We start from the raw sequence: 13,013 nt of genomic DNA, 5'->3' as shown, positions 1-13,013 counted from the left end.
AGGCTGTATATAAGTATTTGGGATCTATAATAGCATATCCAGCATAGGGCCTGATACTCTTAGGACAGCGCGAGCCCCAGTGGACAAATATGAATATTGAAAATTTGGAACCAATGACTTTCGCAAATTCCACAATTTTCAAGTGCATGGGCTGGTTTGGAACCTTTGGCAGGCCGTTTCCAGTATGTTTGAGTTTGACACCCCTGCTTTTAAAATAACCCCATGGAATACTTTTTGTTGCCACTAAACACGATTTTGAAACTGTTTGCCTAAATAACATGAAATGTCCAGGCAATTATCAAAGAGCTGCTCCTCACTGGAGATAAGATCGACTTCACTTTTCTCCACCGATAAATTGTGCCTGCTGTGATTGCCCCTTTCACCCAATATTACTCCAAAGAGCCCTAGTCTGTTGAAAAGAATCAACAGATATCATCTAGAATTGAGTTTCAAGTTTAACAAAATGATGGAGATAAAATATTGATATAAACTGGAGTGGCTTGCCTTATTTATAGAATAGTATTTAAACAGGTGCAACTGCATTTTATTTTTCATAAAATATTAAAAATCTAAATATCAAGTGAGCAAATGACATTATAAGATTGACATTATATTCCTCATTGATCCATCCATCTCGGCTGCACTCGTCTACGAGGACGATTTCAGGTTTTACCGGGCGAGGGAGTGATTCCAAAGAAAACCGGAGGCTTTTGGCGACTCCAGATCGCTCCACACTACGTTATGAACTCTCCAAAATAACGTCGCAGGAATTACGCGCGGCGTCTGCCGCTTTAAATCTGCAGCAACTTCACTCCAGCCACCATACCGGGGGATTTAGCAGCTACCTTACCGAGTCGTATACTCACCGGGTAGGAAATTATTGGAGCGAGAGAGAAACAGAGAGAGAGAGAGAGAGAGAGAGAGAGAGAGAGGGGGAAACAGACGCTGCCGGATTATTTGGGCAGAGCGGCTGCAGCCACGGTGGATGTTACACAGGCAGACGACGAACTGAGAGCTTGAATCTATTCAGACTGCGAGTTTTTCCAGCGACGGCGCCGGGCAGGATGCTGATATGGTGAGCGCGTCTCTCGTCATTTTCTGTGTATTTTTTGTTGACATGCTCGACAGAGCGATAACTTCCTATGATAATGTTTTCCCGTCATTCAGTGCAAAGCGCGATACGCGTCTGCCCTTATCCGATCAGATGTGTGTGTGTGTGTGTGTGTGTGTGTGTGTGTGTGTGTGTGTGTGTGTGTGTGTGTGTGTGTGTGTGTGTGTGTGTGTGTGTGTACATGACTGACACCTAATATCTGCCTCATCTTTCCTCCCCAGCATGAGGTGTTTTATTGGTGTTTCAGGTGGTCGCCTTGCCTTTGAATTTGCACTCGTGGAAAATCACTGTGATATTTCTATAATATTTAGGACTTGGAGCGTGTCCTTGGCAGTCAATAGTGAGTTGATATTGATCTTAATTTAGCCTAATCAATGTTGTTTATTAGTATCTGCCATGCCGTCATGATTTTATTTGTATTGGAGCTTATGGCACAATATGCCTGTCACACAACACTGATCTTCTTCTTTATTTCCCCTGGTGTAATGGCAATATTACAGTAAATACAGCTTTTTTTCTTGTATTGCATCCTTGTCAAATTGACTGTGAGGTTATTACAGTTCTCGCTACAGGGCGGCTCTTGAAATGAGGTTTTTTTTATGCTGATGAGAGATTAAGGAGGCTGTAAACCGCTTGGTTTTCACTGGGTTTGGTGCTCCCCCCTCAAAACATGCTCAGAGGTGTATTTTCTCACGACTAAACAGATGCCATCGGCACAGAGCAGACTGTGAATGGACATTTAAAGGTGTATGCAGATACAATGCAATATGATTTGTTAATGGCTGTCAGTCAGTTGTTTTGAGTGGGCTGTCTGTGAATTCATGCAAATCTGCATGAATACTTTAGACTCCAATAGGCCACAGTGGATTATATGGGTGGATTTCTGTCTGTGGGTTTCACTCTGTATCCAATCCATGTGGACACATTTGAGAGATGTTATTGGAAACATTTTTGATTGATGTCATGCCCATTTTATGATCTCCTTTCACCTGTGAGATGTAATGACTGAATACATGTCGTAACATTTATATTTCTCTTCATGTCATTGCATAACTTAATGACTGTAATGTGCTGTAATTTGCTGGTTGAGTGTTGTGTGTGTGTGTGTGTGTGTGTGTGTGTGTGTGTGTGTGTGTGTGTGTGTGTGTGTGTGTGTGTGTGTGTGTGTGTGTGTGTGTGTGTGTGTGTGTGTGTGTGTGTTTGGCAGTAGTCAGCAGTCTTGCTGAAGCACTGTCTATAGCAGCATTACGGACCTCACTAGCTTACAAATCAATCATGCATGTACTTTGACAGCAATTAGGTTTGAGTATGTGAGAGAGAGGCATATAGGAAGGGAGTCAGTGTTCGCCTGATCTTCCATAACAGTTTATGCATACAGTTTCTCATCTAAGTGCCTTTATTCATATGAAGTGTTAGCTATGCAAAGCCTGCACAATGGGAGCCATGTACTGTATGTCATGTTTTGTCTCCAGAATGGAACATCTACACGATAGTAACGTAAATGACCAAATGATTGATCCATTGACATAATATTTAAATGTCATGGTGCTTTTTCTTAATGTGTACATTTCAGAGATGCTGATGGTGAAGTGAAGTGTTTGTCTTCTAAAATACCAATGCATGATGTTTAGGAAATAAGTATTTAATATAAGTTTTTTTTTATCATGAGAGCTTCTTCTGCTGCACTCTGTTTATTTTTTTTTTGTTTATTTATTGAGGATCCCATTAGCTGAAAGTCTATGCAATCAGCTAGTCTCCCTGGGGTCCATTCTAAAAAAAAAATTACATTACAACAACAATATACACATTTCAATCATAACAAAATCGCATATACACATTTCATATCTATACGTACATACACAAACACATACATACATACACTATATTATATATATATATATATATATATATATATATATACTCTGTAGATGTGTTTGGGCACATCATGCAAGTGGACTAGAACCTGTTTTATGACCATAGCCTGCTGCTCTCAGGTCAGAGGTGCCTTGTCACATGCCAGTCTGTGGATGAAAAAGTGCTTTTCCCCAACTGGTGTGTGTGTGTGTGTTTGTGTGTGTGTGTGTGTGTGTGTGTGTGTGTGTGTGTGTGTGTGTGTGTGTGTGTGTGTGTGTGTGTGTGTGTGTGTGTGTGTGTGTGTGTGTGTGTGTGTGTGTGTGTGTGTGTGTGTGTGTGTGTGTGTGTGTGTGTGTGTGTGTGTGTGTGTGTGTGTGTGTGCGTGCGTGCCACTGCAGCTGTTCCTCCTCTCAGAGAGATTAAGTTTCACAAGATGTGATGGATGCCAGTGTCTGCAAAGCCAGCTGTGTGAGTGTGTGTGTTTCTTGACTACATGTTTGTCAGCGCATTTCTGCATGTCTGTGTGCACAAATGCAGAGCACTTTGCCTGCGCATGTACGCATATACGTCAGAAAAAGTCCATGCCATTGCCCTGAAGGTTGGGTTAACTTAGGAGAGGTGATGTTAAGGTCAGGGATGTTATGAGTTGGGTTGGTAATTATAGTGACTTCGCCTTTGGTTCCCACAGACCAGGCCAACCCAGTCTAAACCAGGAAGACATGAGCAGCACAACAGAGCCTGGGTCAACTATTCCCACCGCAAACAAAGAAGAAAACATTCTCTTGCTGTTTAAAAAGCCCTTTTTTATTCTCATTGTCATACATTTGGCATATTTCTTGTCATTCAAAGGAGTAAGAAACTAAGCATACCTACATGTATTTATCCACTGCAACAATTGCAATTTAAGGGCTACTTCTCAAGAATCAAACTGTATATGTAAAGGTTTTCAAAGAGTCTATTTTAAGACAGCCTTGTGGTGAAAACAGGCTGTAACAGTCAGTGGGCAGGCAGGAGGCTCCTGCTTCAGCTACAGTTAGCCAGCATCCAGCTGTGTTGCTGCTTGCAAAAGTGATAATATGTGTAGCTAAGAGGAGTGGAGGAGGCACAGCAATGCTATTGATTTACCTAGCAGTCGGAGGGGACAGCTTCCAATCTATCTCGCCCCGTCCCTATCATCTGTTTGTCAGTTCACCCGTGCCTCAGCCTTCCTGTCTTTTTCTCTGTCTGACTTCTAGATTGCTCCCTGCTCTCACTTTCCCCATACCTCTCCACCATCTGGGGTCGAGTCAATTGTATGTATTTCTGTTTGATTTGTTTGTTCATGTTATATGCCTTTTTATCACTTTTGTCTTTCTGTTGCTGCCTTTTTCTCATTTGTCTCTTACCTGTCTCTTGCTTTCTCTTTGTTTTCATTCATCCATCACACAAACACCCACATACTGGCTGTGAATTGGTAATTAATAGCAAAATATGTCTTCACCTGTGGAGAGGAGCATATGGTAAGATATTAAAAATTTAACTTAAGACTTCCCTCACTTCATCTGTTCTCCACTCCGGCGGGTTGGTTCTCTCTGTTTGTCTCTTCTCCTGTAGCTCTCTTTCTCTCCGTCTTCCTCTCGCACTGCCTCTCCATTTCTCAGTACAAAACCGCTTCGTTGTTTCCTTTCTTTTTCTTTTCTTTTTTATCAAAGTATTGTAGTGGCAGTACATAGCAAGCAAACAATCTTTGTTCACAGGCATTTTTAGCTTACTATTCCATAACAGAGACATGGTATCAGATTTTCATATTTATTACATGTGTGTGTGTGTGTGTGTGTGTGTGTGTGTGTGTGTGTGTGTGTGTGTGTGTGTGTGTGTGTGTGTGTGTGTGTGTGTGTGTGTGTGTGTGTGTGTGTGTGTGTGTGTTGGGTTCTTCAAAGAAGAGGCATAAGATACTGTATGTGTAATGAGGAACAGACAAAAATAGAAGAGATTTAGAGAGTGAGAGATAAATAGAAAGAAAGAGAGACAATGAAAGAGACAGAGTTTGTGGTTTGGGCGATCCATTCACAACCCCCCCTATGTTCCAATCAGAGGGAGACACTCTGAAGGAGCCAGGCACAACCACAACAAATTCATTTTCCAACCCCACTTATACAAACTCTCACACACAGACAGACACATTTTGAGCCAAACGTGTTCAGCCTTCCACGGTCAAAGCTGAAGTGTTTCCCTCCTCTTCCCACTCACTGTCTACCTCACACTTAATGTCTTTTTTCTTCTTTTCCCTGTCCTCCTACTTCAATTAACGTCTTCTCCCTGTCTCTTTTCCTCATCCTTCTCCCCTGTCTTCTATCCAAATGGCACACATGATGGTTCAACATAGCAAAACTGGTGCCAGACCACAAAGCCTTATTTCCCCTCTACAGTTCTTTCTCCTGCTCTTTCTCTCCTTCTATCTGTCCCTCCCCTCCTCACCTCCCCACCCCTCCTTACTATACAGTTTAATCTGCAGCGGGGGCTTAGTGGCACGGCTGCAGGACTTCCACATCACTTCTTTCTCTCTGCCAGAGGATTTGCTGCTGTTTACAGCTGTTCTCTTATGGCCCTCTCTGTCCTAGGTCCTCTGGCCTCTCCATTCTCTTAAGCTTTTTATTTTTTTGATAATTTATTCATTTTAATTTTCTTTTAGTTTTGGCTTTGCCCTCTACTCACATATCCTTTCTTATCTCCTCCTTTTCTCTATAAAGTGGCGCCTGTGTGACATGTGTTTGCATTACATCTTATTATTCACTCCTTTAATCACTGTCCCATCGACACAGCCGCAAGACTCAGTGGACGTCTGTGAAATCGCTGTCATGGGTTGCTTTTTCCTACAGCAGGCAGATCCAAGGATAGGGCTCTCAGACTGTGTTTGCTCCAATTTTTTGAAGTGACACAATATTTTCTTTTTCATTTAAATCCATTCATCCAAATCTTTGTTTTTGTTGCTCTTCTTTTTTGCTTTTATCAACATCTTTGGCGATAAGCGGTCACTGCTGTGGTATTTTCCCAGAGATTGCATGGCAGTCAAACATTATGGGCAGCTCTTTTTTTCTTAAAGAACTCTCTGTAGGTGGCGCTCATCTTCTTCATTCAACTGTGGTAGCTATCACTGCTCATGCTAACTCTTCTAACCACTTTTGCTGCTCCAGGAATAAGATGTATCGCTACATGAGCCAGAGGATTATTTTTTTTTTTTCTTGAAAAGAGCAACCCGTGAGGCGTCCTCTCCCCGTTGTTTTTCTCCTAAACCCAACCTTCGCGAAGCGCGTCAAAAGGGACGAAAAAGGGACGGCAATAGTGGCGACCAAGCACGTTTACATGAGACGCTAAAGGAGACTTTTAACGTCAAATAAGAACGAGAAAGGCTCCTGACCGAACGTCGTTATTTTACGAGTTGGGTGTGAGAATGTGTTGAAAAGAGCCACCCACCTCCAAGTGTTAAGAGCAATACATATAACAGCTTTTCAAGTGAACCCAGTATGAGTCACTATTGTTTTATATCAATCAGCGATGGAGTAGCAAAGCAGACATTTATATGAACATTTCACGGATTAATACGTGAGGCTAAAGTGAGGAATTTTCCAGTCTAATATATGAGTAGAGAGTGTTTGCTCTGTATCCTTTGTGGGAGTCTTTACATCTGCTGTCCCTGCCATGGCAGAGCTTCAGTACTTGGCCAATGTCTCACAACCTCTTTATGTCCAATGACATGGCCACGCAGGAGCTGGGCCCTTCAAAATGGCTCCCACCACACATTAATTCTATTAGTCTCTCTTAGATCCTATTTTTTTTCCTGCCTTTCCAGGATTAGCCCTCACCACTGTTTGTCTGTAGATCTGTAATTAATTACTTTGATCGTCTGTTTTGTTTGTTTTTCGCCAATTGAATCAGGATAAGACTGTTGAGCTGAGCTTTCTCTTTTGTCCTTTCGTTCATCCTTCATCCTGTTGTTATTCGTTTTCCCTGTCCTTCTCTCTGGGAGGGGGGGTGGCTGAGAGTCCAACACAAGTCCCATTTCCTGTTGTTCGTGTTAAAGAATTATGTTTTTCCTCCCCATTTCCTTCAGACTCCCAAAGGCACCTGGGATAAATGATGTGTGTGTGTGTGTGTGTGTGTGTGTGTGTGTGCAGTTTTTCACAGTCTTTACTGTAACTCTTGATTGTTTGTGGACTTTCTGTGTGTTAACGATTACAGTGAATGACATCCGATGAGGTTTAAAGGGTTTGCATGGATGTGAGTATCAGTGTTCCGTGTCAGCGTGTGTGATCGCGTGTGCGTCTGTGTGTGACCGTCTGTGTGTGACCATCCCTATTCGTGTACGTGTGTGTGTGTGCATTAGGATAGATAATCTCTTTACAAGCACCAAACATTTGAAATTACTAGACGTGCTCTGTCCTCAGAAGACAGGATGCTACGGGCTTGAATGCAAATTTACAAACCTGACCTGAAATGTCCTACTGTATCCGGTGGATTAAGTGTGTATGTTTTTCATTTATTTGACGCTATATGAGAGTGCACATGTGTCAGCGTGTGTATGTGAAGAGCATATACAGTACTGTATATGTATGGATGTTCAGCATAGAGCAGGTCTCCACATGTTTATGTCTCTTGGAACATGTGTAGTCGTAAAACTTGTTCATCCATCCCTGTGGGGAAACTTGGTCGTAAATGTGATACTGTATGGTGTCACAGTTAGCGAATACAATAACAGGAACACTAATATCATAAGCCCTGGCAATGCATTACATACAAACATACCAACAGACAGTCTTTGCACAATTATACTGCACCCACCCTTCACCCTGTAAACATGCACTATGAAATAATTTCCTTTCCTCTCTAATGTATCCCAAACCCCTTAGTCTGCATTTCCCCAACTACTCCATTCCTGGATGGCCTTTAGACACAGGAAGTGCCTTAGCAGGTTTCTCAATATTGCAATATTAAATTAGACCTGTCATTTAATACATCCCCTGGTGTAGAGATTGGCATCATTTTCCCTTTGCATCCTCTGTATCTCCCGGCCAAAGCAAAGAGACACCTAACCAACTACAGGCCTCCCCCGTGCCTTTCATAAGAAGCTCCTGTAATAGGTTGATTGGAAATAACAAGATTGTCTTCTAGAGTTACAGATGGGGCTCTGCTCCTGTCTCGGCTTGAACGTCAATAAACTGTGGAGTATTTTTTAATAGAACCGCTTTTGTTTAGTTTTTTACTTACCAATGTATGCAGCCTACAGCTTAACGCTGATGGTTGGCTTTTCTGTGTCTGGAATTCATTAATGCAGCTCATGAACAGATTCTATCTAGTAAGAGGAAAAAAAGAAAGTAAGAGAATAGCATACAAAAACACAATACATAAAGAAAGAAGAAAGAAGGAATTGTGCATGCCGAGATAAAAAAAAATTAATTTGGTTTTATGAAGACACAAAACAAATTCCTCTACATCAGCTCCAACTGTTTGTGTTGCTGTTCAAACCGCAAAACACAACGTTTAATTATTTTTTATAACAGTCTTGCTTTTATGTGAGACATTTTAGGAGACACAGAGAGAGCTTATTGCTATATTATACATGTAAGCAACTTCTGGTCATCAAAAATATTAATAATATAAATGTAATTGGCCCTCAGTTGTTCTAGCAGTGTGTGTGTTCTTTATGAGCCACACAGTGATACTTGAGTCAGGTTCAGAATTCAGTCACAGCACAGATTGATCCCCTTAATTCTGCACAGCTCCGTCACCTCTTGACCTGAAAACTGTCTGTGCTCCCCAGTGGCGTGTGCATGTCCATGTGCGCGAGGGTGGTTTTGTGTGTGTGTGTGTGTGTGTGTGTGTGTGTGTGTGTGTGAGAGCATGCATCGGTGTTGTCTCCCTTTTTTTTACAGAAAGACAAACATAACAGGCCATAACACATATATGTGTACAGAGTTAAAGGCACTAAAACACAGGATTATAACGTAATCTGACATTTCTTGGCTGATATGCTGATTCACCGATTAGAAACCAGTCTGTCATGCCAGCAGCTTGTGTGTGTGAGAAAGAGAGACATAATGACAGATAAAGTGTTTTGTGTGTGTGCAGGCAAGCTTAACGTATGCCGTCTGCTAGACCACATGAAAGAGAACAATCATCCGAATGAGATTTGCAAAGCTATATCTTTTTGATTGGAATTCAACAAACCTCTGTATTGGCATTAACTCACACAGGCAACACACACACTCTATCACTCTCAGACACACACACACACACACACACACACACACACACACACACACACACACACACACACACACACACACACACACACACACACAAAGTGAGGCAGTTTATGATAAGCTTGCTTACCTTAAATGGACTGCCTAACTCATGCATGCAATCAACCACACAAGCAGCATACATTAAGCTTGCTCAACAGCACACGCACGCACGCCACACACACACACACACACTGCAACACAGTAAATATTTTTCCTGATGTGGCGTGTGCCTAGCCGTGTCGCTCTCCTCGCAGACTATTTAGCTGCTTCTCTGCTGCTCTGGGTGGCAGCCAGTAAAATGGTGGCGCTCATTGTGGAAGGCTGCTGGCTGCCATTGATTTGGCCCAGCAGGTCTCTGAGGATACACACTGTTGCCCTGCCAGCTAGGCCCGGGGAAGGGGACTGTGTGTGTGTGTGTGTGTGTGTGTGTGTGTGTGTGTGTGTGCACGCGTGTGCATGCATGCGTGTGCATGTGCGTGTTTTGTGCGTGTGTGTGTTTTCCAGATATAAAGAGAGAAGGGACTGTGAAGTGCATTTCCTGGTAGGTACAGTGGTGCAGTGTGTTAGAACAGCGTTCTCAGTGAAATGTTCGTCTATATATTCCAAACAGTTTAAACCCCTTTGGGAAAACTATAGGAAGGTCCACAGCAATCAATTAACCGTAATGCTTTTGATGTGATTTGTTGTGTTTACCCAGAGAGAGAGAGAGAGAGAGAGAGAGAGTGAGAGAGTGCGCTTTTCTCGAATACTTCTCCATATTGCGCTGTCATCTCTCATCCTTTTTCCTCTCACTTTTTTCCCACACTTCGATTCCTCAGACAAGCTTTGAAAAATAAACAAAGGGAAGCTGGTTGGACTATAAATAATGCAGAGACACAGATTGGGGTCAAATGCTTTGGATTCCACAACACAACCTACTGAATGGGAGCTGAAGCGCATACACATTCACTTTATACATTGTGTTCTTTTTTTCCCCCTATAAGCAATAATTATTTCCTAGTGAGCTAGAGAGTGAGATAATTAACACTCATTACACACTGTCACTTATACAGCCAAGCATACACTGACTATCACACGTGCGCATTTTCTACTGTATATACATACTCAGGCTGTTTACTGACTTGATGTCCCTCGATGACAAAGCGTGACAAACGATTCTGTTCAGAACACATTTTGGTCTCGTTGCGCCCCCCCCTCCACCTGTCCCTCTCCTTTCCACTCTCCTTTTCATAACTCCGACAAGGGCAACTCAGTCATCCTCTCTATCCACAGCTCCTATCCATCAGCACACTGCCATAACCTGCCGCTGCTCTATGATAGATTACTTTTCATGTGCTGATGTATTGGCCTATCAGACTTTGAGGAAGTGACAGATTAGATCATTATGTCCTTTTATGATTATGACTCTTGTTTTTATATATATATATTAGTATTTATCCGAGGCAAGTTTGTGTTGTGTTATATAAGAGGCATTTTTCATTGTTGTGTACTTCCAAGGAGGACGAAATGAAGGAAAGGAGATAAGAAGAGGGACTATGGGAGAGAAGTGCACTGCACATAAAACCACATTTCTCTTAGAGAAAAGTCTTTGAAGTAAATATCTTTGTATGCTCTTACAATGTATGCTCTTTTTATGTCCAACTACTGTCAGTAGATAAATTGGTATGTGTGGCTATTAAAAAGTGGATTTTCTTCACGTGCGCGAGTCAAACATTGGTGCAAAATGGTGAGTAAAGAGGGAAGCTCCGTCTCTTTGATTTGTAAGGACTGACACTGAAATCTGATATTAATCATTGATTTTATAAAGGGATACAAAAAGTTCTTTGATGAAAGTCCATTAAACAGTTACATCTACAGACAGATGTGCCAATGTAATGCCACATCATCTACATTCGGCCACAGTGTCCACAGGAAAGATGAAAAAATACTCCAGACAACAAATTTGTCCCCAGAAATGAAAGCTACATTGCCATTGACTGTTCATTGGCTTAATAAAAAATTGATTGAACTCATTTGCTCATTTGGTGGGCATAGTTTATAACTATATTTGAGTATGAAAACATATTGATTCATAAAACCAAAATCAAAAGACTGCTTCAGAGTTGTAAGCGTGTGACCTCCTTTGCTCATTAGAATATGTGTGTGTTTTCCTTCAGTCCTTCATGGTTTGAGTGAACATCTTTTTTCGGTTGCCCATGACACACTTACATTATATTGAACCTGTGGTTAACTGTAGTCACATGCGTTGTGACTGCATCCTGTGGAGATAATCTGATGTAATGGATGCAATAGACTTGCATCGCTTAAGCTGAAATGCTGAATCATTCATTTATGCCATAAAGTCTATTAATCTCGTGCATGTAATAGATTAGAGTGATATGATGGTCAGGCTTGTAAAAGGCTTCAAATTGTTTACATTGAAGTATATTTCAGTCAGCATTTTTTGTTGCTTTAGAAACAGTTCTGCAGACATTTATATGTTGAGCCTATACAGTATGACCATAAGCAGCACATCAAACAGCTGACTCCCTGCCTTGAGGTACAGCATTCTAAAATATCTGGATACAGCTGCTGCATGTTATAAAGTGTTCCCTCATCTCTAACCATGAAAAAACAACCACTGGCACTGAAAGTGCGCCCAATTTCAGAGTATCATATTATATCGTCAGATTCGGCACATAATTGGAGGCAACTTTAATACAGCCCATTATTCTTAAGCGAACCCTGAAATCAATTCCACAAGTGATGCACAGCTCAAGCAGTCAAAGCAATAAAGCTGTTGGCCTTCTGTGGTAATCATTATAAATACTGTAGAGTATTTACAGTACATGTGCAGTGTTTTAGTGGTGGTCTCATTCAGCCTATAGGCTTTCTCCCTGACCCCTGACTCCTAAATCCCCTCCAATGGCACAGTGTCATGATCGATGACGTCATTAGGAGCATCAGTGACATAGAAACGAGGACACGCTATGATAGACAGCGGCCTCTCCACATTCATCTTTCGTTCAGTCTGCCTTGTTCGTGTGTGTTTGTGAGTGTGTGTGTGTGTGTGTGTGTGTGTGTTCAAACATGAAGCTGCCAAGGTACCATGCAACATTTTTGTCAGTCTTCATCATCCTAGAAGTAGTGTTTCCTCTTATGGCCAACTAAGAACATGGGTCTGCATCTTGATGTGCACTGTATGTCACATATCAGAGTGTGTGTGTGTGTGTGTGTGTGTGTGTGTGTGTGTGTGTGTGTGTGTGTGTGTGTGTGTGTGTGTGTGTGTGTGTGTGTGTGTGTGTGTGTGTGTGTGTGTGTGTGTGTGTGTGTGTGTGTGTGTGTGTGTGTGTGTGAGAGAGAGAGAGAGAGAAGGCTCCCCATGGCCACGGTACCCCCTCTCCTCCTCCTCCTCCTCCTCCTCCTCCTTAGTATTCTCTCCATGGCCACGTCCCTTCTACTGTAAGACAAGCTCCGCATTGCTGTCGCTAGCTATTATAACGTATACAGCACCATACAGGGCTTCTTTCCTCTGAGGCCTACAGATCGAACACACACAGGAAAACACATGCACATATGGTACATACTGTATGCATGCACGGCATCACACATTATACACTGTTCTGCATCTCTGGTTCTTGCAAGTTCTCTTTGCCTCATCTTGCAATTATCTCATCAAGCACATTTACTCAAGTACTGTACTACAATTTTAAGGTTCTTGTACTTGAGTACTGTATTTCTAGTTTGTTACTTTATACTTCACTACATTCCAGAGGGAAAGGCTGTAA

At 42.0% G+C, this 13,013-nt stretch overlaps 1 protein-coding gene across 25 annotated transcripts in view; it reads left to right on the top strand.

Moving 5' to 3' along the window:
- Window positions 1–13,013, top strand: part of ptprdb (protein tyrosine phosphatase receptor type Db) — a 176,949-nt gene that overhangs the window by 72,948 nt on the left and 90,988 nt on the right. For 2 of the 25 annotated variants that reach the window (XM_039792977.1, XM_039791570.1), the window contains exon 1: window positions 795–1,075. The exons of 17 other annotated variants lie outside the window; for them this stretch is intronic. The gene's annotated coding sequence lies outside the window, so the exon portion shown is untranslated. Of the gene's footprint in view, window positions 1–794; window positions 1,076–13,013 lie in introns of those variants that run through there. 6 more of the 25 variants (XM_039793059.1, XM_039792801.1, XM_039793285.1 and 3 more) reach the window with 4 other exon arrangements.

This window comes from Perca fluviatilis, chromosome 1, assembly GCF_010015445.1.
Source record: "Perca fluviatilis chromosome 1, GENO_Pfluv_1.0, whole genome shotgun sequence".
Taxonomy (NCBI): domain Eukaryota; kingdom Metazoa; phylum Chordata; class Actinopteri; order Perciformes; family Percidae; genus Perca; species Perca fluviatilis.
Note: the sequence above shows the minus strand (reverse complement) of the source record. Positions and strands in the feature narration are given on the sequence as shown.